We start from the raw sequence: 25,643 nt of genomic DNA on the forward strand, positions 1-25,643 counted from the left end.
TTGGGATTTCTCCAGCTCTTAAGTGAAGGCAGTGTCCCAGAGAGCTGAGGCTTAAACCAAGCTGGGTTGGACAGGTTCAAAGGAGCACCTTGCACACCTGCACAGAGGAAGTAACGTCAGCCACTGTAATTGCAGTAATGTGATTCTCCCTGGTTAAAACTGTCTTACAGAGGTTCAGCCACAGCTGGATAAAAAGGGATTTTGGCTAGGCATAGCATTTGAAACTTTAGGAGCAGTTGCTGAATAAAAGACATCCCCAAATACTTTGCTTCCCTCCAGTGAGTACAGCGCAGTTTCAGTAATCATCGGACGTAACTTCCTGATTTCGTCAACTCCTCCTCTCTCCTTTACCTTCAGCTTTCAGCTTTCCTCTCCCTATCCACATCTAACCTATGCCCAGCACTAGAAAACCAGCATGCATATCTCTGGGAATGGTGGAACTGCAGCCTGAAGTATCTGAAGGTAAAACCTGCTCATTTTGGAAGCTCATGTAGTTTCATATTCCTTTCCCTTCCAATAGAGTGGTGAAAAGTATGATACAGGGTGAATGAAGCTGGACAAAAAAATTTAATCACTGTCTTACAGTATTCACTTTTCTGAAATATAAGTCCTAACTAAAGAGAATCCTGCAAACTTCTTCTACAGGAATATATTTTTAATAATGTGAATTTTCCACTTAGGTTCAGCAGTGCATCCAATGGTAGCAGGCACGAAGCCAAGTAATAACACATTTCTGGGTCATGCCCTAATGTTGAGAACAAGTTTGCCCTACATTTTGGAACATCTGGAATGATGTGGTGAGACTATCACAGTATTCCCATGTCTCTAAGGAAATAGCTTTTCCAGTTCTCTTGGCAGAAGGAATATGTGAAGGATCTCAAGGCAGGGAGCTGTGTCCCTGTGGTGCAGCTTCACCTTGCTCAGTGGTGCCTGCCCACCACAGCTTTACTCTGCTCTGGCAGGCAAGAGCATAGCAATTCTAAACAATGTTTTATAAAGCAGCCTCTGAAGTCCTAGGACAGCTTGAGAAGAAAATCAGGATTTACAAGACCTAAGTAGGACCCTGAATGATTAGCCATGGCTTCTTCAGCCTTGCAGGCATTGTTGCAGAGAATTTGTTCATCTGCATTTCCAAACTTGTGGTGCATGTGTTTTTAATTGTCTGGGTTGCTTTATAGACTGGACGTCTGAACTGAGCCCCAGACTGGCGTGTCTGACTGCATAACAACAGGCAGACGTGCCCCTGTTCCTGAGGGCACATAGTCCTGTGTTTGAAGGTGGCTGCCATGTCTCTACAGACCACTTCAGTAGCAGGCTGCCATGTGGGCAGAACAGGTGGTTGTAGGTGGCAGTATCACTTACCCACTGCCATCAGGATGGAGTCACCACATCATACAGTGAACAGTGTCAGTAGCAGTTGTCTGCCCAAGATTATGATCCACACAGGCATGGGATTAAAGTAGATTGCTGGTCACAGCCACCTGAGTCCGTAAGTTGCTCAAACGTGAGTGATACTGTGCTAGGAAATTGGCTGCTGGTTCTGCCTTCCCTCTCTAAAAATATTTGTATTCAGTATGCTTCACTTAGCACAACACAGCAGAACAGAAGCTGGTAGAAATGAAGAAACCCAAGAAAATGCTTATAATGTGCTAATAAATGCATATACCCTGAAGAGGAAATAAAAGGAATTTTAGGGCCAGCACAGATTGCTCTGCAAACATTTTTAAGAAAACCAAACCTGAAAATATTTTCCATATAAAGTTCTTTAAAGATGGAAAGGAATAAATTGAATACATCTTTCCCGCAGGAAGGAGCTCTGTTCCATGTATTTCAGCACAGTGCAATCTTCTATTGACTGCAGATGTAAAAGCAAAGCTAGTGGCTGGGATGTACTCAAGCTCTGGAGCTGTGCTGGTCAGGCATAGAAGTAGCCCAAGAGCAAGTGACAGCAGGAAGAGGCAGTGCTGTCTCGTAGCACTGCAGCTTCCCGGTGAGGGCATCACCACTGTAACTCCAGGACCACACGACCAGGGATTTTTGTGAAGCCAAATCTTCTGTTCACACAGCTTCATAGAAGATCTTGGTTTAGCTAAATCTGTTAACTTGTAAACTCATCCTTCCACCTCCCAGAGTGCTGTGGACACTCTTTCAATTTGAATCCTATAAATGTAACCCATAGAGTGACAGTTACTGGGAAAAGCCTGTGCTTAGCAGCCAGCCTACATGTGTTTACTACGAACATCAACTGAAATGTTGCAAGTGCAGATGTTTTAATACCAGCCTGCTTTTCCTCTGCAGGAAACCTCTAACTATGTTTCCCTCCATCTTGGGTCTGACAGGATGTCACTGTTTCATTAGGAACAGTGTGATAAGACACAAACTGGTCTTTCTAGAGTTTTAAATGGAATTTAAAGGTGTCTGTACACAACTGCGGTATAACTTTCATTATCCTTGAGTAGTACAACACCTATTCCCATTCACAGGCTTAATTTAACTGCATAATTTTCCATGATGTTTTGTGGAGAAACCACTTTGACAGGTGAATTCAGCTTTGCTTTATTCCATTTTTATAAAGAGATCAACACTTAAAGTGCTTTCCATAGAAGCTCAATTTTACAAGGGGCCAAGAATCTCTGGCAGGCTACTGAATACCATCAACTCTGTGTTTTAACTATAGATTTCCAGTAAATATACAATACCTTACAGAATTGAGCTCAAAATGAATCTTATCAAGGAACATAGCATGTTGGCTCTGGACCTGTAATTTATGTGAATTTTTGCTACTTTCAGTGAACAGAAGGATGTTCAGCACCTTCCAGTATTGAACATTATGGTCTGAACAGTCATGTTGAAAGTGTTTCAACGTAACAGTCTTTCTCTATCAGAGGTTAAGGGTACCAAGTAAATTGCAAAACTGACCCTGAACATGGATTTATTTCATAGTCTTAAAAGAGATTGGTGACACTTACCAGCCTTTTCTACTCCAAAACCTATTTCAAATGAACACTTGTATAAATGCATTTGTTCCTGAAAGTCAGCACAGGGAAAGGAATAGTATGTCCATGAATGATATCTCTCAGATTTGGTTTCTGCTGTTGATTTTTGCCTCCTCTGGATACTGTGCCTTGTATTAGTGGTGAACCACAAGAGAAAAGCTTTTCAGAAGTGGTTAGTGGTCTAGCAGCTTCCCTCACCATTCTAGGACTGCACAGTTGGTTGCTGGTGCCGACACAGGCATCTGTGAAGATTGTCACAGGGTTCAATGCTACCCTTGGATAAATAGTCTAAAAACCAAGACAGCGACAGAACCACTTGACATTCAGCAGAGCTTCCATGGTTAATGTAAAAGATTTTACCTCATTTATTTGTAGTAGGTAGTAGAGCTTGAGGATAACTACAAAATCAGCCCCAGCTGTACGCAGAATGAACACTGCCATTTGGATGCTCTGAACCTGCCTTTAAATTCTGGCCTAGGTGAAAAGCAGGCATGCTATCTCAGTATTCATGGCTTAACAGCAGCAGAAATGCAGGTAATGCACAGAAACCTGTTAGTGATGCCATGTATTGCAAGAGTTGCGTCAATTTTGAAGGCTTTGGGCATTCCTGAGAACTACCAAAAGTGAAGTACCTCAGACTCCAAACTGCTGCTCTTCCTCTTCCATTCATTGTATATGCAGAGGTACAAATTGGAAACTGAATCAGTTCTCCTAATTTTTTGGGATGTGGCCGAGATAAACTTTGCCCTTCTAACTCTTGTTTTTCTTTCCAAGCTGTGTTGAAATATTTTGGTCCTGTGTAGTTTTTTATTACAAGGAAAACATACTTGCTCTGCACCTCTTCGTGTCACCATTTTGACATACCAACCCCTTCTTTTCTCTCCAGGCAGTCTCTGGAGAGCCTGGAAGAGTGTAACAGCTCATTGACTTGCAATGTGATTAATCCTTGGATTAGTCAAAATATGATGCAAACAGATCCTGACCCAGTGCTGAATGCTGTTCTTGCCTGTGCATGCAGTGTTAGGTACCTTATAACTGTCTCGAATTGATCAGGACATCCGGATTTTGTAACCTCATTTTATAACTGTTCCTCTCTCTCTAATTCCATCCTGTGAAGTTCTGAGGATATGTAACAAGAAGCCACCCAGTTACTATTCCTTGCAACTATCTGCCAGTGTCACCTGCTTCTCTGGCATCACCATGTAAGCATGCACTGTCACACTCCCCGCTGGAATCTTAGCTCGCGGGTCGAGATTCACACCATCACTCAGCCTGACAAGAGTTGACTCCTGGAGCCAGAGCTGTGTTTGGGAGCACATGAAAGCACCAGAGTCCCCTACGTCTTGGCAGGACTTCAAGGACTATCCCAACGAAGAGATCTTGACAGCATAGTTGTAAACTCCACAGGCCCCAAGGGCTCAAACACCATGATATTTATGCTGCAGACTGGATTGCCAAGATAGTATCGCTGTTATGCAGACATCAGTCTCTGGGTAAGAAGTAGCATTTCTCACACCTGTTAATTGGCATTTGAAAAAATTGAGACTGACTGGAGTGGGTGGTGTGGCTGGGAAAGACAATGCATGCAAAGGCTGTATCCGGTGTTTCTTCTGCTCTCTGTTCAAAGAGACTTCAGCTGCATGGGTACTGCAAATGTTTGTGAAAGCCAATATTAGCTGAAGGAATTACATACTGCATTATTGACATTCCTGATATATTTAGGACAGTGCTTTTACACTCCTTTCAGTCTTTATTACAACCTCAATCTCTGCAAAAGGTAAGAAGGCCAGAGCTCTTAAATTAGAAACAGGTTTAGGAAGCACCTAATTGTATGATAAACTACTGTGAGATTACATGCAGGCTTTCAAATTAAGCATAATCCTTCATAATTTGCTCAGCTCTATCCCTGATAGAAATAGTGTATCTAAGGTAGGTTCTTCACAATGTTTCACCAGACTGGTCTGATTGCAGTAGTAAGCCAAGGTATTTTTGTATTAGAAGGCAGTAACTAGAACATAAAAGACGGAAAGGTGAAGCTGGAGACGTTTTGGCAGGTAGTGCTTCTGGCACTTTGGGTAGTGTGAGGTAAGTGCAGCAGCACTGAAATTAGTTCATGAAGTCAAGTGTTGACAGCAGGTTTCAGACTCAGTCTGTCTGTTGAAGTAAATAGGGGAATTGACACCTTTAATAACTAATTTTTAAGTTCACTTGTGGGGAAGAACCCTTAAGAACTTCTGAAGACATCATTGCATTACTCAGCTCTGATTTCAGTAACTTTTCCTGAGAATTGCAAGGGTTGTATATTAACATAACATTTAAAAAACATTGGACCATAGAGGGCATAATTCTATGACCTAGACAGACCACTCCATAAGCAGAACAGAACAGAATACACAAAATCCTGCTAATAACCTTTAACTCTATTTTTCTGGTCTAAAGACCTGATTTTCTTCGTGAACAAAGTAATTTTAATTTGAAACAATTCCATTCATTTCAAAAAAGTTATAATGAAAATAAAGCCTGTGTCGTTAATGTAAGTATCTCAACCACGGGAAGTAAACCCCAAACCATCCTGAAATTATTCAGCCTCACGTAAAATACCTGGAAAGTTCTCCCATCTAATAGTCAGCAGCAGTTCATCAGATTCTTAGGAATAATCTCTCCTAATGAATGTAAGAAAAATGAGAACAAAAGGTGAAATTTTTACAAGTAGCTGAAAACAGGTATCCTAAAACTCAACCTCTGCAAGAATTAGTAATACTACCCCTGTTCAGGTTTTCTCCTAATTTTGTCTCTGTTATTAGAATAAGAGCAGAGAAAACAGCATGCGAGGCTACACTGCTGCTGTGCTTGTTCACCCCTCCGCCCCCATTCTGGATGTGTTCTCGGACTTGTTGCTATTTTGACTGTTTTATGTCCGGGTCTGCCTGTCTACTTTTCTCGCATTGCCTTCTTCATATAGCTTCTCCCGCCTCACGCAGCCTTCTGTCTTTCGAGGGAACGTCTCTAGCATCTGAAACCAGCCCAAACAGATCCTCCCCGTCGAGTAGAAGTGCGCAGGAAGGGGAGTTTGCTGGGGGGGGGGGGGCGGGAACGCCGAGAAGAGACGGGGCGGGCGAAGGGCCGAGCGAGGCGGGGAGGGGACGGCGGGCCAGCGGCACCCTCTGGCGGCCACCGCGCCCCCCCGGCCCCCGCCGCTGCCCCGTTGCCCGCGGCTGGCCGCTCACGCACGGCGGGTCCCGGCCAAGACGGCCCGCGAAGGGGAAGCCCGGCCTCGAACCGCTTCTGCTCGCTTCGTGGAGCGCGGCGGACCTCGCGGTGGCTGCGGTCGCGCTCCGCGTCGTACGGCTGGGTGGGCGCGAAGCTGCTTACGCGCCCCTGCTTCGGCGTAACCGTTTTCGGCTGTCAAACTCGGTTTCCCTTTCTTTGTGAAGTCCGGTACTGATCCTGCGTTATGTAAGTGGCTTCAAAAAATGCTGGCCGCGTTAGCGGCCAAATGCCTGACATCAGAATTTAAAGTGCAAAAACGTTTACGTGATGCTAGCCTACTATTTCAGCTGGCACTATTTTAAACTTACAAATCCCCATTTATTGGCTGAATATTCTTGCCACAGCACACTTGTGTAGATTTTTACAGAGAGGGGAAGTGCAGAGAGTGCGCCTGGTCAAAGCTGTACTTGGTGCAACCCAAATTCTGAATGCTGATTTGAATTTCTTAGGCAGAGCGTATCTTTAGAAATTGCTGCAAGTTTGGGTTGCGCCAAAACTTGGGATACTGAACACTGAAAATGTTGACCTCAATCTGAAATTTTGCTCCTGGGCTGCTTTGTCTGGTAATATGTTAACGTGGGGAGTTCAGCCTTTTCCAATACGTGGAACCTCTCACTTGCAACTTAACCCACTGGCAACAGGCCTGCTTTCCTTAGTGGTCTTTCAATGAACTCCAAGTCTGAACTCCTGCACTTGCTGTGATTGAAGGGATCATATTGTACAGATGGGTCTTGTTGCTTCTCCAAATGATATACTCTGTGAGTTCACAAGTTCTGATAACGTAGTAGTGCATAAAACCATTTCAGTTTCTCCCAAAGCATTCTAAGAGCGCTCTTATTTTCCATTCTTGCCGAAGCTTTATTAGTGAAAAGTGTTCTCTGCACAGGGCTCTAGGCAAGGACCTCGCTGAAGTTATTCGAATTCATCTCAGGGTTGAACATAAAATATTAGAGAGATTCCTTTAGCAGTGTTGAAATAGCATAACTGAGCATATCTGATGCTGACCATGCATATGATATTCCCAGCAACTGACTGACATGCCTTCAAAAGATCAAATTCAGCCTTCCTTGCATGATGTAAGATAAAAATCTGGCCTAGGATTTAACTGTACCTGGTAATTAAGTTTAAAGAACAATAATGCCTCACAAACTTCTCCAGGCCTACAGTAAGCATGCTGGAATCTTGGTTGCCATTTCTGCAAACTGTTTACAATTCACATACCTCTGCAAATCCAATCCTGATCTCAAATTGCTGCTCATAAACAACATAGCAGAGATTTGATGTATGAGGGCATGTTCTGAATTCCCCTATGCTAGCAGTAGTGTGGCTAACTTATAGCATTAAAAAACCCTCTTAGGTCTCTTCTTATTACAAGCAGTGCTCCGTTAACTACTTGAATACATCTCTCAGCCAATTTTTTTTTTTTTTTTTTTTTTTTTTTTTTTTTTTTTTTTTTTGGTGACTGGTGGCAAGAAGGCAGATGTAACATGCTTTATTTCTCTCTTCTGCTAGCTGTCTGTAAATAAGTATTCTTCACAACTGGAGGCAAGGCAGCCTCTGTTAACGGTCTCAGAATTTCTCTGGCAGTCTATCAAAGCCAGATGTTGTTAACCTTCAAAGCATGATACAAAGCTGTTAATATTTCAGGCTGTGCTCTTACTTAATCTTAACAGGTCAGTGTTTATTAGTGAACCTTGGTAGTGCAGTGAAAATTAAATATTAGGTAAACTCTTCTGTTTCACAAACTGTATTTGTAAGGGAGGGAGGAAGATCTTTGCAGGACATACTGTTCAAATAAGAAAGAAATAAACTATTTGCCTGCATTTACTTGACTTAACAATATACATAAAATTAAGGGCTCTATCCCCAATTATTAGCTGTTTCATGAAGACAAGTGAACATCACAACACATATGCTACCCTGGGGAACTTCAGAAATTTTGCAGAAGTGAAGTCTGAGCTGGTTCTAAAAGAATTGTGTTTGAAGAGAGACTTAGGGGCAAGAGAACTGGGAGAGGGGAACTGGGATATACAAGACTGAAAGGAGAATTGTGCAAGGTCAAGAACAGAAACAGGTCTCTTTGATTTTACCTTGCTCTCATTTACCTGTGTTTAAACTGATGTATGTTTTATGAGCTCCCTGAAATCAGGGGAAAGGCTTCTGTCCTGAGCTGGGATTGTTCCCAGTGGTATTGATTTAATGGTAAGTTATTTCTAAGAGACAAGGGATGGGGGCCCTTAAAAGGACCAGACATTGCAAATATGAATTCAGACAGGAATACCCATCTTTAATGTAGCCTAGTCTCAGGTCTGTAGAAGCTGGTTGTCGTTGGCCCTCTATTCTTGGATTGTTATGTCCCCCAAGGGTGGGTTTGCTCTTGCCTGGGGCAGCCACTGGGGATGGGAGATGGCATGAAGGAGCACAACACAAGAGAGAGCTCAGGGCATCTCAGTCCGGGCTCTGTGGCACCACAGCAAAATGACCTTCATGTTATTTCTTCTTCACGAGAATGATGCTATAAAGGCAGGACTTTTTCGTCTTCATTATGTCTCTCATGTTCATGTCAAATTCATTTTAGCATCATGGACATGAAGCTTACATTTGCATGTGCTTGGGAGATGGGTAATTAACGATACTTCATGGGATATGTGCATCTGGCATTTGGGAAGCATGTGAGGAGCATAGCACAGGAACCACAGACTAGTGAGTCTTAAGAAGTCTTATTGGAAAAGTTGGTAGAAACTCAGTTAGTTAAAAAGTTATATCTGGTAGAGACATGGATTTACATGCCATAGTGGCATGGGTGTGATGGGTGTGACTTTACAGGAAGAAAATAGCACCTCAGGAATGTGCTGGAACTCTTTGAAGAAGGTCTTGATTATGTGAGCACATGCTCATCTCCAGATGACTTTTGACAAGATTTCTCAAAGTGTCAACCCCCCTCCCCTAATCTATGGCAGATTGAGATTAAAGGTCCTTCAGGGATTAATAACTGGTTACAGGTAGAAATAAAGAGTAGGAATAACAGTCAGTTTTTCAGTCCTCTGTGGATCTGTCCTAGGACCTGTGCTATTGAATATGTTCATTAATAATGTAGAAAAAGGGAGTGAGAAGGGGATGACAAATGTAGCATGTGGTAATAAATTACTCAGGGCAGTAAACCCAAGGAAGAGCTATGAGGGATTACTTGCCTTGCAGAAAGATTTCATGCTGTTGGTAGGCTGGAGGATACAATACCTAGTGAAATCCAGTGCTGCCAAACATGAAACGATGCATTTGGAGAAAAAAACAGGCACAGTGATGGATTCATAACTAGTTATCTAGTTATATCAGGAAGGAGATTCATAACATATTTCTGTGAAAATTTCGGCTCACTCTGCAGTGGCAGTTAAGCATAGAATAGTAAGATTTACTAGGAAAGAAAAATAAGCAAAAAAGGAAATTCCATTATGCTACTACAGAAATCCATGGTGTGAGTGTATCCTGACCACTGTTTCCAGTTCAGAACTCCTGTCACTGAGAGAACATAGCAGAACTAAAAAAAGAAGATATTTCTAAGGGGGCAAAGATGAGCAAAGACTTGCAACAGCATCTGTTCAAGGATCAACTAAACAGGCAAGGGTTCTGCTGCCTGCAAAAAAGATACGTTAGAGGGGGGAACAGAATGGATGGCTATAAAACCGTGAGCAATACAGAGGAGGTATATAGAAAAAGAGTCCACTCTTTTTCATAGTAATACCAGAACTGGGAGGCATTAAGTGGAACAAAGTAGTACCAGACTTGAAGTCAAAAGGAGGTATTTCACCATAGGCACTGAAGTATGGAAAACATTGGCATAGGTTTGTGAATGCCAAAAGTTAGCATGGATTAAAAAATATGTTTAATTACTTAAATGGAAGAAAATGCTGTTTGACACAAAGGTAACTTTTCTGGCAGAGGATTTTCTGAGCCAGAAACTGCTGGAGGCTGGGAAGGTCCTCTGGGAAGGCCTGTAACTCTCAGGGGCTGTTTCTGGAGAGGAATGCCGAACTGGGAAAATCTATAGCGTGACCCACTGTAGCTTACTTATATTCTTATGGCCAGGAGGAGTAGCAATGGGAACAAAGAGGAAAAGGTGGGAGCAGAGTATGGGTTGTACAAGACCCTGGTAACATGCTGAAGTTGTCAGCCCATGCTGGTATCTGGGCCGCTCTACCTTCACCAGCGGTTTTACCATGTAACAACATGCAACATCACAGCTAGCGGAGGGAATGCCTCTTTTACTGCACCTGTGCTGCCAGACTGCCATGGAAGAGCAGAAAGAGTTTGCACTCTGGGAAACACACTCAAAGTTAGCAGGTGACTTTTCTCCCAGGCATTCAGGTGTAAGTATTGTGTTTCTCACAACAATTCTGCTTAATGTTGTGTTTGTAGGATTAGCTATCTCCTTGCATTAGTGTCTGAGTAACTGAATATCCATGACAATAGCCTTTTTTTTCCACTAGATGTCTCACAAAGCTAGTGATTGCAGTCATTCTGCTCAGCTGGCACTTCTTTCAGCTACAAAAGTTTATCCTCTTTAAAATAAAGGGTTTTACTAATATAAATGCTTTATTCGTCTGTATGCTGATGCTTGAGATAGTACTGCATAGTAAGCTTAATATTCCAAACCACATTTATTAATCTAGATTTCAGTGGGAATTTATTGTTACAAGCTGGACTTTCTTCAAGGATCCAAGTCAAGCAAGTTGTAAATGTCTAACTGGACCACAGGGGACATGAATGAACAATCCAGTTTAGGAGCTGGTACTTCTCGGGCTGTAATGCAATTCTGTACAGCTCACAACACAAGAGTTCTTTTCAAAGCTGCTCACATCTTGTTATTAATGGTGTTTGGGGTTTTTTGTTTCTTTGGGGGACTGCCTTTGTAAGGAAGGCTTTTGCTTTCAAACTTTCAACTCTTCCCTCTCTAAATATATGTAAGATGTAATACAGAGATCCCCACATGCATACAAGTTACTCTGCTTAAGGTAGAAAGATCTGCTTATTAACTCTTCCACTGAGGATATGGAGATTTAGTTGCCTGAGTATCAGTATCTTTTTGTGATGTACCCGTAGCCAAGAGCTGCTGCTTGTGCTTCAGGACAGACAACAGTACTGGATGCATGAGCTAAAAGCTGTTGCAATTACTGACTCTACAGCTAGCACAGTGCCCTGGAATTTCCTTTCTGTGGTATCTAGGCAGCTAAATTGGGGACCCCCTGCTCTAAATGTTGAAAAACTACATTTACAGCGAAGAGATTAATTTTGTTATTTTTGCAGTAGGAATACTGCTTAAGAAATGGCTTAGTAAGTTTTTGATTTGGTCTTTTTGTTTGTTTCATTTTTTTGTAATAAATGCAAAGAACCATAAGAACATTTTATCTGACATCCTTTACAACACAGATCAGAGATACAGGTTGTACAGTTGCTAATGCATGTATTCAGAAAGGTCTCTAGAGCTGTTGAGTGGAGTGTTTGTTTGCCCAGAGTAGCATAGTTTCTAGAAAGATACCCAAGTTTCCGTGAAAGACTGCAAAATACACTATGACCCTAGGTGTGTTGTTCTGATAACTTATTACTCTCATTGTTAGAAATGTGTGGGTTTCTCCACACTGAATTTGTCCAGCTTTACTTAGACACTGGACCTGATTATGCCTTTCCATGTTAGGCTAAAGACTACCAGAACCAATATCAAGGCCTAGGAACAAGGTTACTGCATTCGCTCTACATGGTGATACACTTTAAGACCCTTTATGGTATCTACGTGGTACAAGTTTATATAGAGATGTAGAAAAGAGACTGCAGGAACCAGATTTGGATTAGGAAGAAGATTATGTTTAAGAGTCTTGACTATTTCATCCTTTGGAATGGTTCTCCCTTCAAGTATCTCCTCAGTTAGAGCTTCAGAAAATAATACAAAAATTATTTAGAGTAGCATGTTTTAGCAGGAGGGGAAACCTCTGTGTTTTCACAGCCCTGCCTGGCAGAGCCTGTGGTAAAGTTCAAATGAAGAGTGAGGGTTGTCTTCTTGAGATAATGTTTATCTGAAATCACAGTCTCTTTTTGAGGGGCGGGTGGCTGTGTAAACCCAGATAACCAGATAAGTCCAGATAATCCAAAATAACTGCCCAAGAACTTTCATGGCTATTGCAGCGTTAAAATAAAATAGACTAACAAAGTTTATCTTCCTTGTTGGTAACAAAATTTTTAGTGCTCCCTTTTTTCTCCAAGTGCATCACAATGTTATCTTCCCTCTGGAGAATGAAAATACTTCCATATTTTCAGCACGTTCTCAGCAGCTGTTGCCAAAATCTGGAGTTCTTTGACTTCATACTTCTACTTACACCATGTCTCAGAGGAGACTTTCTAGCAGGCCTGGGGTGAAAGAGGCACTAGAGACTTTGGCTGCACAGTGTGTACTGAGGGGAGATCTGCTGTGTGGTGATAAGAGAGCAGTTGAGGAAGTGGTTTAGATATTGACCCTCAAGTTAGAAAGGAGTAAAATCTGGGGCAGCAGAAGGAAATTCAGGAAACTGAAGGAAGAAAAGAGCTTATGAAAGATGGTTGAGACAGGAATGGAAAGAAGTTTCTCTTGAAGTTGGGAAGGTTTTGAATAGACCCAAGTGAGCTGGTTAGTTCAGCAGTATTCTAGGAAGGTGGGACAATGGTGGGCAGGGGCTTTCCTGGGCAGTAGGTCTGGCCTCCTGTGGGACACCACATCACCTAGACTCAGTCCAACTGTGTCTGGAAACTACTTTATTCTTGCCCTATGATTAGTCCTGTTGCATGACTTGCTCAGACATTTATTTCTTTGCTGATTTCTAATGTTCTGATTTTCAGATTAAATTTGCTCTGATGCTGTTTGCAACCATTTTTTTATGTCAGCACTGCCCTTTATTTTAAATAACTTTTTTCTTTCCCTCATTTTTACCATCAGAATATAATCATAGACAGAAATAGTTCTCTCAGCCATCATTTTCTTAAATTGTTTAATCCAGTCTTGTGAGATAGTATCTCTTCCTGTTTTTATAAACAATGCCTCTTCCTTAAGCATTTCCTATTTAAATCTAGTACATTTGTAAATGTTTGAAAACCATTATTGATTATCTGTGAAACCAGCATAACACATTCAAAAAGAAATGAGGCTATATTATTGTAATTTTCTTTTAAGTATCTGTAAACATACTTGTTCTGTCAGATAGAAAACAGTCTCTCCCAAGCCTTTGTAAAGTAGACTTTGAAGCTGAAATATGTTAGTTTAAGGATAGTATTTTTACCTCTTGTTTTTATTCTGCTCTGGTCTCTCTCTATGCAAGTATTTTTTTGTTGTTGTTCTCCACTATAACACATTGTTCTTTTCCATTGTATGTGGAGGACTTGAACTTCTAGATCAGAAACAAAAGTTGCCTAATGGAAGTATTATATCAATTAGTCAACTACCTCAGTTACTGCATTTTGCATTTCAGAAGAACCTAATAATTTCCGTTTTTTTCCCCATTGAGTTTATTTTACAGTTTGAAAACACATTTTCTTCCAAGTATCTAATGAAATGACACCTGAGTAAAAAGTGCTAGAAAGGCATCAAGTTTGCAGAGTTAAAAGAGTTTTTCTCGTCCTTTGGTGATTCGTTGTCATTGTTGAAAAAGGCATTTTGGGGTTTCGTTCTTTTGATGTAGAGATCTAGATGAAAAAAAAAGATGTATATTATTGGTTGAATAAGTACACTCAAGCCTGATCCAATACACAGTGAAAGCAAAAGACTTCCATTAGCTTTTATGGGCCTGATTTGGTGCCCTTTAAACATTAGCATCTCCTCCAGTGCAGCAGTTGATAAACTGCTGCTGATTGTGCGCTTTGAAAATGGATTATGCCGGGTTTTTTACCACTTCCAACAGGATCCCACCAAGTTAATCATTATGCACCAATATCCTTTTACAAAGCTAAGAGAAATATTTGCTGTATTAGTATATTAGTCATGTTTTCCCCCTTGCCAGTATCTCTTTAATTGCAGTCTCCCTTTCCTATTTATTATTTACCTCTGTAATTATATTTTTTCAGTATGCATAACCTGTTGGGATATAGTTGGTATGAAAGGCACTATAGGAAATAAAGTTTTATAGCATAAAGAATTGTTTTAACATGTTCAACGTATTGGCCATTGATTTAATTTTTATTGTGCTCTGAAATCATAAGCCACTTCAACAGCAAACTCTCATGTCCTTAACAGCAAATAAGAAAGGAAGAAATGAATAATACATTTTATTTATGTTGCTTCCTGCAAATTCCATCTAAGCCCATCTGGCAAAGATTTACTTTTCATTGCACTGTGTAGCTAGCAGTTGCACATCCATAATCTACCACAAAGTAAATAAGATATTTGTATTGCTGCATTAAAAAAAACTTATGAGTTTTTTTCTTTTTGTTTTTGAGTTCAATTTTTACCCAGAGATCTGACTATGGACAGGTATGATGAGTTATATGTTCCAGTGGAAGTGGGTGAAATTAAATTATATTTAGGCATCTAAGGAAATGGTTTTGGATAGCCAGGCCATTAACTTAGGTACACAGCTTAACTAGCTTTGATAATGAGGATTGATGTGACTTTTCTGCAGATGACACACAAGTGTTAGAACAGGCTCTTTGCTTACTCCTACCACAGTCATCAGACATGTCTACCACACAAGTCTTAAGAATTGAATTTGAATGTGTTGCCAGCACTGAGATGGCTATCTGGATGTTAGTAAAATGCGGTATCATTCTCCAGCACACTCCCTTTCTGATCCATTCTTCTTTTCTGTGGCTTGTTTCCTCCATTCTTGCTAGCAAAATGACCTAGGGATAATTTGAGCTGTTTGGTTTGTCTAGCCTTTTCTGCCTTTGCTGAAAAGCAGATTTGAGGAGTTATTAACAAAATAGTTACACCGTCAGTTTTAAAGAAGTAACAAGACAGAAAAAGGAACAGGCATAGGATCAGGATAATGAACTGAAGCACTGTTGTGACAGCTTTTAGGCAGGAGAACCCTTCCGCTAAGCTACAGCCAAATGCTTGTATGAACCCAAATGCTTATAACTCACACTTTCTGGTGCCTGCTTTGCTTTGAGTTCATCTATGCTAAGGATGGGAAACCCACTGCAACATAAGAAACATTCAGAGGTGGCCTTTGCGATGCCTAGAACCACTCCTGTGGCACAGATGGGGCTGAGGCACCACCCAGACCTAGAAGACCCCAGAGATCTGGACTCTACTGAGTAGTTCTGACCCTGCATGGCTGAGGGGCCTTCGGAAAGTCACTTCTCTATAGCTCAGTTTTCTTATCAGCTATGCAGATGTAACCCCTTCCTAGTAGAACACTTTCAGCTCCATTGACGGCGATCTGAGAGCTGGGAATTGTCAGTACTGTAATGCAGCATGAGGGTGTGTCCACCATATTCTAGTGACATTGCAGGTAGACACTGCACATAAAACAGCTCTGTGAAAATAGTCAAAGATATTCACCATTAGCTTAATGTTGAAACTGATCTGAGGGAGTTTTCTTCTACAGCCAAGTGAGAGCAAGTAGAAGGGCTCTTCTAAACACAATATAATGTGTGTAACAGTTCCCTTTCTTTCAAAGGATTGACTTGTGTCTATCATCTATGATGCTGACAAGGCAGAGCTGGACTCTTGGTAGCCTGTCCCACCTGGTACCCAAGGAAGGCTGGTGTCATCGCACTGAAGTTTTCTTCCATGGTTGCCTGTAAAACTCAGGAAGAACGATACAGGAGACCTCTCATGGTCCTATGAGCCTCTATCCTGGGGGCCCTTCTGAACTCTTTTTGTCCTACAACACCCTGGGATGATCTTTCCTGCCACAGCAGTCGGCTGAAGTAAGGGCTGTCAGTGAAATACAAGGGTAGCTCATATGCTTCATTACTATGGTTTCCAGCTATTTGTATCAGTTACCTTCACTCATGTTCATAAGCTTTCCTTCTTACTGCAAAGGCCAGGAGTTTACTTACTTTCAATGGAAGCTGCCCCGCTGAAAAGGGAAATTTAAACTTTGAATTATTCTAAATCTTCCTGTGCATCTTGTCCTTGGAAGGGGATGAACTTTGCATCTTGTACAGGACTCTGTTACTGACCAGCTCTTAAGCTGTTCAGAATTTATTGCCAGGTTACCTTACTGACATACAGGTTTCCCTTGAATGTTGTAGCAGAAGTTAGGATACGGCTTTGCCGATCAAGCAGTGATATTGAACAACAATAGCACTATACAAGATTAGAAGTATTTTTCCAACCAGCAGCTCTTGGCAGCACAATGCCCCCTCTCATCAGGCAGTGCCTATGGATGTGCAGAATACAAAGTCAGACTGTGTGCAGGAGCTGTTTAACAGAACAACACTATGCACTTTACCAACTATAGGCGACAGCGGAAAGGGGAGTGGGGCATGGAAAGTCAGACTGAGAACAAAAGTTAGCTCTTAGATACAGAGTGCAAATCTCATAGCAGCTAAGCTCGTCATGCAAAGACCCGTTCAGTAAGAGCAATCCTCCCGAAAATGCACTACAGGAAGCATTCTGACACAGAAAGAATATGTGTCTATGCTATTTACCACATGGTAAATTGGATACAGCACAGCTTTCGATCCTTCTGCAGTAGTGAGGCCCTGTGCTATAGGAGAAAGGATCATAAAGTAATGCCTGTGCAGAAATTTCTGAGAAATCAGCTCTGGAATGATGGGAGGTTAGAGAGCTGCTCAGAAGTATCTTTATCCACAAAGGTGATCAGTCCATGGGATATGCAGGGGTGTAATATAATGCCCATATTTAACCACAGGTTTCCACACATACCCCACAGAAATCTCTTTTGCTTCTACACTGGTGCTACATAAACTGTGTGAGAAAGAAAATGTATTTGGGAGTCTCCTTGTTTTTTCTTTAAGTCTGGGCAGAAGTCGGAGACTGAAGACCTCAGAGGCACCACCCTTCATAACAAATGCTCCTAAGTTCCTGTTGCTATTTGATGATTCACTTTCCACATGAGAATCAGTCTAGTAGATCCCATGCTCCTCCTGTTTCTCCTAAAGCTGGACTAGTTATCCAAAGGGCCCAAGGTAGAAGGTGATATGCAGAGTGGTTGTGAGATGTCTTATGATGATGATGATGGCAGCACATCCAGCTGGGTGCCGTGGGGATTTCTCTGCCCTGTGATGTTGCATTGCGGTGATGAGGTGATAACCAATCAATGTGTTCTATCTCCTCCACAGGGAGTAAATGAAATGAGCACCCACAGGTGAATTAATGTGAGATAACCAAGATACTGCAATTCCCTCACCAGGAAAACAAGCCTTTTTCAGGGTGTGATCTTAAACCAGTGCAGTGAAATGTGTGTCTAGGACTGCTTTGTTTAAATCAGCTGTATCTGCTGTCCCAGTAAACGAGGACTGCTTTAACTGCTTGTGTGGAACAAGCCTATCCCAGACTGAAATACAAGTGTCCACAGAGAAATTTGCTTGAGGTTCGCTGAAGAGGGTCTGTGGGTGGACAAGTCTGGGCAGCAAGGGACCCCTCTTGGGAATTCTGGTACAATGTGGCCGTGCAGTGTCTTTTGCTCAGCTGTGACAGCTGGGCTGCACTGGGTGGAAGAGGAAAGAACCACATCTCACATGTGTCCAAAAACCCACCGGGACTCCCAGTTTGTGAAAAAAACTTCAATTTCCATATGCTGGGCTTTACATCCAAGTTTTTCTTCGTTGCTCATCATTAGAGCACAGAAACAGCTGCACACAGCAACAAATTCAGCCTCCCAGTATCTGTGCACAGGAGGGCAGGACCCTTCTGCTGCAGTACAGGGATGCAGCTCCAGGTTCATGCCCTGTATCTTTAGGAGAGCAGCAGGGAGAAGAGAGAGAGTGGATGTTTCCCCAAATACTGAAGCTGCTTTTCACATACATTTTCCAATAGTAACATCACCTGTTCCCTTAGTGTATTTAAATGACTACAAATTCAGAGAATATAACAATGATGCACTAACAAAGACACTGACCAAAGGTAGGGTGAGTCAGCTGGAGCTAGTACTGCTAATGCAGGAAAGCACTTTCATCCTTTATTGCTATCATATGCTGTTGTGTGTGTTTGTGTGCATTTTTAACAGCTTGAGGGTAGAATAAAACTAACTTCATTCCCTTGAAGAAAAATATTAGCCATCTGTGACAGAAAGTATATGTTCAGCAATTGCATTCCACATATATTTATTTTCTTTGCTTTTTAAATTATTTATACAATTACACCACCCACAGCTTCGTGGCCCTTTGCACTCAATGAAAAAGTTTCTCTGTGGATAGGATTCACTCTTTTGTCTCTGTCTCTCCTACTGTATGTGGGAATTGGAGAATCTAGTGTATAAAATACAGTGCAATAACAAAAGAAATGACAATTGATGGTCTGAGAAAGTTGAGATTTATATGGCATGAATACCTCAGAGCAAAAAAGACAAGACGTCATTTCTGGGGAGGGGGAGGTAAAACAGAGTAACAGAGAACAATAATATAAATGCTCTAATAAGATGCAGAAATAGATCATATTCCTAGGCTTACTCTTCTGATTAATTCCTAATAAGAAAATACACAAGTTTTTCTAGTGATCTAAATCCAGTCACAACATTAGTTGCTTTTCACAGATGAATTCACAGTTTGATGGCCTGAATTTAAGAGAATGGTGGAATCTGCATATCCTGCGTCATCAGCTTGTGAATCAGGTGTTCAAACACACAGCTGAACCACACTGAGAAGGTAAAAATATAAAGGCAATGAACCTGAGGCTGCACTTTGTCCTTAGTAATGCTGTTAGCAAACTTCCCACTGGCTTTAATCTAAATCTGTATTTGTCTGTTAGGTTGGAGAAATTTTTATTAACATAATGCTGTGTAATAGAAATGTTGGAAGGGAAAAAAGAAATAACAAGGACACAAATTTTATTGTGAAATCTAATCATTATATGTTACAGAAACAATAAGTAAGGGTTCTTGAACTGTAAAATATCCTTACAGTTCACTCTTTAGCAGATTTCTGTAAAACTGAAGATCAAGAAAAGATTTGCATTTTTGTCTCTTAGAATTTCCTTGTTGCATTAAAGAAAATTAAGACAAATGAGTAACATGATTTTGACTCTTGAAAGTTTTTCAAGTTTTGCAACAATACCATCAAATTTTGGACTGTTACTGATATATCTGTCCTTTGAAGGGTATGTGTTTCCTTCTAGTTGCTACCAACCCTCCTCCAGAAATGCTACTTTGGACCGAAACATTCTACTTTAAATTGATATTTCCTTGCACAGTGATATTTAAATGACAGTCTGAGTTAAAACAGCAATTTGAAACTAAGCATTGACATTTTGAAATGAAGCACTTTGATTAGTTTCAAAATGTTTTGGAAAATGGAAATATTTTCTCAAAACTGGTATTTTCCTAGTGGTGGATGGGACTATTTAAATTAGAGAATGCAGGAAACTTTCCTCCTACACTAATGCATCTAGTTGACTTTGGAACTTGAGAATGAAGCTGAGGCAGGTCTTTGAAAGAAAACTGAGTGGCTGGAAAGAAGAATAAACTCAAGTATTCTCTCCATCTGCACAATATTATTTCATATCACACATTTTCTGCATTTTGCAAAGCTTTTCAGAGCAGGAGCAGAAGCAGACTATACATCTATGCAGTGTTAAGCATAAAGATATCCTGATTTCTGCCACTACAAACAAGAATCAAAATGGTTTTGTCCAGTTCACTGGAACATTTAATGAGTTAATGTATAGGGCTTCCACCCATGTCCAGAGGAGGTGGCTTGAAACACTCATTCTAGCCTACCATTTTTTGCCAAATACTTCTCAAGATTAAATACTAGGAGCTTCTGCTGGTCTACAGCAAGTTTCAGGCTTCTGCAGTTGTAGATGTGTCACTCATCTGCCTCAGAGCACTGATGTCTAACATGTTTCAGCTCTTTCTTCAAGATCATCATTTCCCTGCACTGAGTCAGATTTTCTGCAAGTTTTTTTGAGGTGAAAAGAACTCATGCTCCAGACAAACTCAGCCCCCTTGTGCTGGATCCAGAGCTGATGCTAATCTTGCTAAGCTTAGAAGCTCAGCCCTTATGTCTGATATGGTAAGCCAGTCTCATCCTGCTCCAGTTTCATAGCTAAAGATATGGGATTTAACCTTACGTGACGGTTTTCATCCGGAGGAGCCAGTTGTTTCAGCTGGATCACTAAGGACATGCCTGAGATGAGCAAAAACAGCAAGACAAGGTTGGTAATGATTGTTAGCCAGAGCTGTGGTATGCTTAAACACACTGTCCCAGCCTCAGTGCTGACAGTTAGACACTGGCATTACCCATGTAGTAAGAACTGCACAAGGTCTTCTAAATGTTTAAAAAAAAAAAGTAAATGACAGGCTGACTCAGTCCTCCCAAACTACGCTGTCCTGTGTTTCACCTCTTCCTAGTCTTGCCCAAGCAAAGAGGTGCAGGTAGCTGTCAAACTTGGCTTTCCAGCCTGCTCCAGTGTCCTCCCCACCATGCTGCATCAGATCTGCACCAGGCTTAGCCCACAGCACAAGCAATGTGTTCTTGCTCATTCCTCTTCTCTTTAGCTCCCTGCCCCCTAAACCTGAACATGCTGATAGGAAAGCACAGTCTGTCTCCATATGTTAAGCTTTGCTGTGCTTCACTGTCTGCTACATCCAAGAAGCCAGTACTGACTCTGGTGCACTGGAGAACCCGTATTTCCCCTGGGATGGCAGTCCCACAAGAGGGGTTTGGTACCCGATATGCCATGAGCCAGTCTTACACACAGGGCCGAGATATTTGTTCACTTCATGTCTGTGCAAGGATGGGTGCCAGGTGGTAACTCCACAAAGCTGGCACCCATCTCTGCGCAAACATGAAATAAACAAATATCTCGGCCCTGTGTGTAAGATTGGCTCATTGCATACCAGGTACTGAACCCCGCTTGTGGACAACAGTTTCTGGAGCCCCAGGTGGGACGGCCATTTTAAGCCTTGCCTGGATTGTCCTGCTGTTCCAGACTGGAGACAGGGCCAGGAAGGACTCCAGCGTGCACTGACCTTTTGATCAGAGAATCCACCGGTTCTTCTCTACATATGGATGACATATGCATGTCATCTACATATGCACCCAACGGTGCAACGCCAACACAAGATGTTTGAAAGGAGGCAGTGGACTATGGAGGTGAGTAGCGGCTTTTTTTTGTCTGTGTAGAGTCTAGAATTGCTCTGCATAAGATGCACCCAGAAAGGCCTGCAGCAGAGTCTGAAAGAGATTCCTATTCTGACAGGGGGTCAGACATTGGTTAGCAGCTTTCAGAGTAGCTTGGTATTGCTCTGCATAAGATGCACCAGGAAAAGGCCCACAACAGAGTTTAAATAGAGGAATCCTGGTCTGACGAGGGTCAGACGTCAGTATAATATGGGTAGGGCTGCTTCTACTGAGGTACCCCTGTGTACTCCCTTAGGATGCATCTTAAAAAATTGGAAAAAGTTTGGAGGGGATCCCCTAAAGAAAGATAAATCAAAAGCTTATTGTGCACAATGATGGCCTATGTATGAATTGGAGGATGGAGAAAAAAGGCCAGAGAATGGATCATTGAATTATAATTCTATTTTACAATTGATGTTGTTTTGTAGAAGGATGGATAAATGAGGTGAAGTTGTGTATGTTGATTTCTTTTTCATCTTAAGATGTGATCATGAAACCTGTAAAAATGTGGATTTTGGATGATGCTGATGGAATGTATTAGCAGAAAGTGTTAATAGAAAGGGAAAGAAAAAGAAATATTGTATTGGAAAAGAATGTAAAAGGAAGTGTATGAAGGATGGTGGGAAAGCTAAAGATGTGCAGATGTTGGTCCCAAAGGGGAATCCAGTAAATATAGAATGAAGGGATGAGAAAAGGAAATCACAGGATAGTAGTGACAGTGAAGATGAAGACTAGCCCACTTCCAGCTCAAGACGGGAGAAAGCATTTTAGCCCAGTCTCAGGGAGAACAAGGGGACAGCATCCCATCATACAACCTCCCTTGAGAGAGGCAATAGGGGTGGAGGATCAGCCAGTATTTGTACATGTCCTGTTCACTACCTCAGATCTATTGATTTGAAAGCAATCAGTGGGGTCCTATTGAGAAAATGCAGAAGGAATACCCACAGAAAGAAAAATTATTTGCTGAATCCTCAGGAAAAGGGGGGGCAGAATCAAATACTAACCTAATTATGCTAGGGACAACTGATATTGAGTGAAGGGGACTGGGGGAGGATATCAAGATTTCCCCAGCCGATCCCATCGTTCTTGTAAAGATAGGGAGCAGAGTTACAGATTTCCTGATAGACAGTGGAGCAACCCATTTGGTAGTAACTACTTGTAAGGGACCTTAAAATAAAATGTATATGCCCTCTGTTGGGGTCATGGGAAAATGAGCTTTTAGGCCATTTTTAAATCCTATGGAATGTACAATTGGAAATACTACTTTGACTCATGAATTTCTATGCCAGAATGCCCCCTCCCATTCTTGGGACAAGACCTATTGCATAAATTGGAAGCACAGCTAACATTTTCTGATAAGTCTATTCAGCTACACATGCCTGAAGAGACAGCATGGAGAGCTCAGTTGTGTCTATTGACTGAAAAGAAACAAGAAGACACCAGAATCCCAGGGGAAATTTTGGGTGCTGTAATACTCCTGGTGTGGGCCTCCAAGAAACCTGGACGAGCCAGGAACACTACTCTGGTAAAAGTTGAATTAAAATTGGGAGCTCAACCGATAAGAAAACAACAATACCCTACGAAAACCTGATCTCCTTCTATGACCAGGTGACCCACCTAGTGGATGAGGGAAAGGGTGTCGATGTTGTCTACCTGCATTTCAGCAAGGCCTTTGACACTGTCTCTCACAGCATACTCCTTGAGAAGCTGGCGGCTCATGGCTTAGACAAGTGTACTCTTTGCTGGGTAAAAAACTGGCTGGATGGACGAGCCCAGAGGGTTGTGGTGAACGGAGTTAAATCCAGTTGGCAGCGGGTCACAAGTGGTGTTCCCCAGGGCTCAGTTTTGGGGCCAGTGCTCTTTAATATCTTTATCAGTGATCTGAACAAGGGGATCAAGTGCACCCTTAGTAAGTTCACAGATGACACCAAGTTGGAGGGAGGGTTGATCTGCTCGAGGGTAGGAAGGGTCTACAGAGGGATCTGGACAGGCTGGATCGATGGGCTGAGGCCAATTGTATGAGGTTCATTAAGGCCAAGTGCCAGGTCCTGCACTTGGGTCACAACAACCCCATGCAGCGCTACAGGCTTGGGGAAGAGTGGCTGGAAAGCTGCTGGGCAGAAAAGGACCTGGGGGTGCTGGTCGACAGCCGGCTGAATATGAGCCAGCAGTGTGCCCAGGTGGCCCAGAAGGCCAACGGCATCCTGGCCTGTATCAGAAATGGTGTGGCCAGCAGGAGCAGGGAGGTGGTTGTCTCCTGTACTCGGCACTGGTGAGGCTGCCCCTCGAGTGCTGTGTTCAGTTTTGGGCCCCTCACTGCAGGAAAGACATGGAGGTGCTGGAGCGTGTCCAGAGAAGGGCAACCAAGCTGGTGAGGGGCCTGGAGCACAAGTCTTGTGAGGAGCGGCTGAGGGAGCTGGGGCTGTTTAGTCTGGAGAAGAGGAGGCTGAGGGGAGACCTTATCGCTCTCTACAACAACTACCTGAAAGGGGGTTATAGTGAGGTGGGGATTGGTCTCTTCTGTCAAGTAACTAGTGATAGGATGACATAGCAAATGGCCTCTAGTTGCACCAGAGGAGGTTTAGATTGGATATGAGAAAAAATTTCTTTACTGAGAGAGTTGTCAGGCATTGGAACAGACTGCCCAGGGAAGTGGTGGTGTCAACATCTCTGTAGGTGTTCAAAAACCATGTAGACAAGGCATTTCAGGACATGGTTTAGTGGGCATGGTGGTGTTGGGTTGACATTTGGATTTGATGATCTTAAGGATCTTTTCCAACCTAAACGATTCTATGATTCTATGATATTAGAGGCCAGAGTGGGTTTAGAACCGTTGATTAATACTTTTGTGCAGTATGGACTGTTGAGGGAATGTCAGTCAGAGTGTAACACGTCCATTTTACTAGTTAAGAAACCTTGAACTCAAGAGTGTCAGTTGGTACAAGACTTGAGAGAAATTAATAAAATTATAGTCGATGTACATCCAGTTGTCTCAAATCCTTACACTTTGTGGTCAGCAATACACAAAAATGTTGTATATTTTACAGTGCTAGACCTAAAAGATACCTTCTTTTGTATCCCCTTGGAAGAAGAAAGCCAGAAGATATTCGCCTTTGAGTGGGAGAGTCCTACCACAGGAAGGAAAATACAGTTCTGCTGGATTGTGTGCCACAAGGATTCAAGAATAGCCTGACACTGTTTGGTAATGAATTTGCCAAGGAATTGGAAAATTGGCAAGCTAAGAATCCTTCCATTACTTTGCTACAGTATGTAGGTGACATCCTACTTGGGGCAAAGACTGAACAAGAATGTAAAACCGCAACTATAGATTCCCTGAATTTTGGGGGACTGGCTGGATATTGGGTATCTCAGAAGAAGGCTCAAATGATACAAACCACTGTTACTTAGGATTTAAGATAACTTAAGGAAGAAGAAAACTAGGAGCGGAAAGCTTTGTTGGCTAGCTACACCCTCCGCCCCCCCCCATCTAAGAGAGAACTACGAGGATGCTGGGGAAGGGCTGGAATGATGTAGACTCTGGATACCAAATTTTAACCTGATTGCCAAACCATTATATGTGGCTATGAAAGGGCCCGGAGAAATTTTGGAATGGACACCAGAGTGCCGGAAAGGATTTGATTCCATTAAAATATGGGTGTGAGAGGCAACATGTAGCATTGGGAGTCCTGACTCAAACTCTGGGAGGCTGGAAAAGACCACTAGCTTACTTCTCCAAGCAGCTAATCGAGATAACCAAAGGATTGCCTGCTTGTTTGAGATCTGTAGCTGCAGTGGTGGTGTTAGTTAAGGAAGACTGGAAATTAACCTTGCGGCAGCCTGTCACAGTTTTTGTACCACATGCAGTGATAACTGTGCTTGAACAAAAGGGTCATCATTGGATCTGTCCTAGCAGGTTAGCCCAATATCAGGTGGTGCTCCTCAAACGGGAAGATGTCACTTTAAAAATGTCTTCCACCTTTAATTCTGCCACTTTAATGTGGGTGGATGAGAAAGGGGAACTGGAACATGACTGCCTGCAGGTTATGGAACAGGTATAGCTAGCCAACCTGATTTGAAAGATGCACCATTAATCAATCCAAAAATTGAACT

At 42.1% G+C, this 25,643-nt stretch overlaps 1 long non-coding RNA gene across 1 annotated transcript in view; it reads left to right on the forward strand.

Moving 5' to 3' along the window:
* LOC142027282 (uncharacterized) overlaps window positions 1-24,818 on the forward strand; it is a 35,924-nt gene extending 11,106 nt beyond the window's left edge. Inside the window, exons 2-3 of the long non-coding RNA XR_012649074.1 lie at window positions 18,947-19,058; window positions 24,581-24,818. This is a non-coding gene — a long non-coding RNA (uncharacterized LOC142027282). The remainder of the gene's footprint in view (window positions 1-18,946; window positions 19,059-24,580) is intronic.
* Window positions 24,819-25,643: the final 825 nt, after the last annotated feature.

This window comes from Buteo buteo, chromosome Z (assembly GCF_964188355.1).
Source record: "Buteo buteo chromosome Z, bButBut1.hap1.1, whole genome shotgun sequence".
Lineage (NCBI taxonomy): Eukaryota > Metazoa > Chordata > Aves > Accipitriformes > Accipitridae > Buteo > Buteo buteo.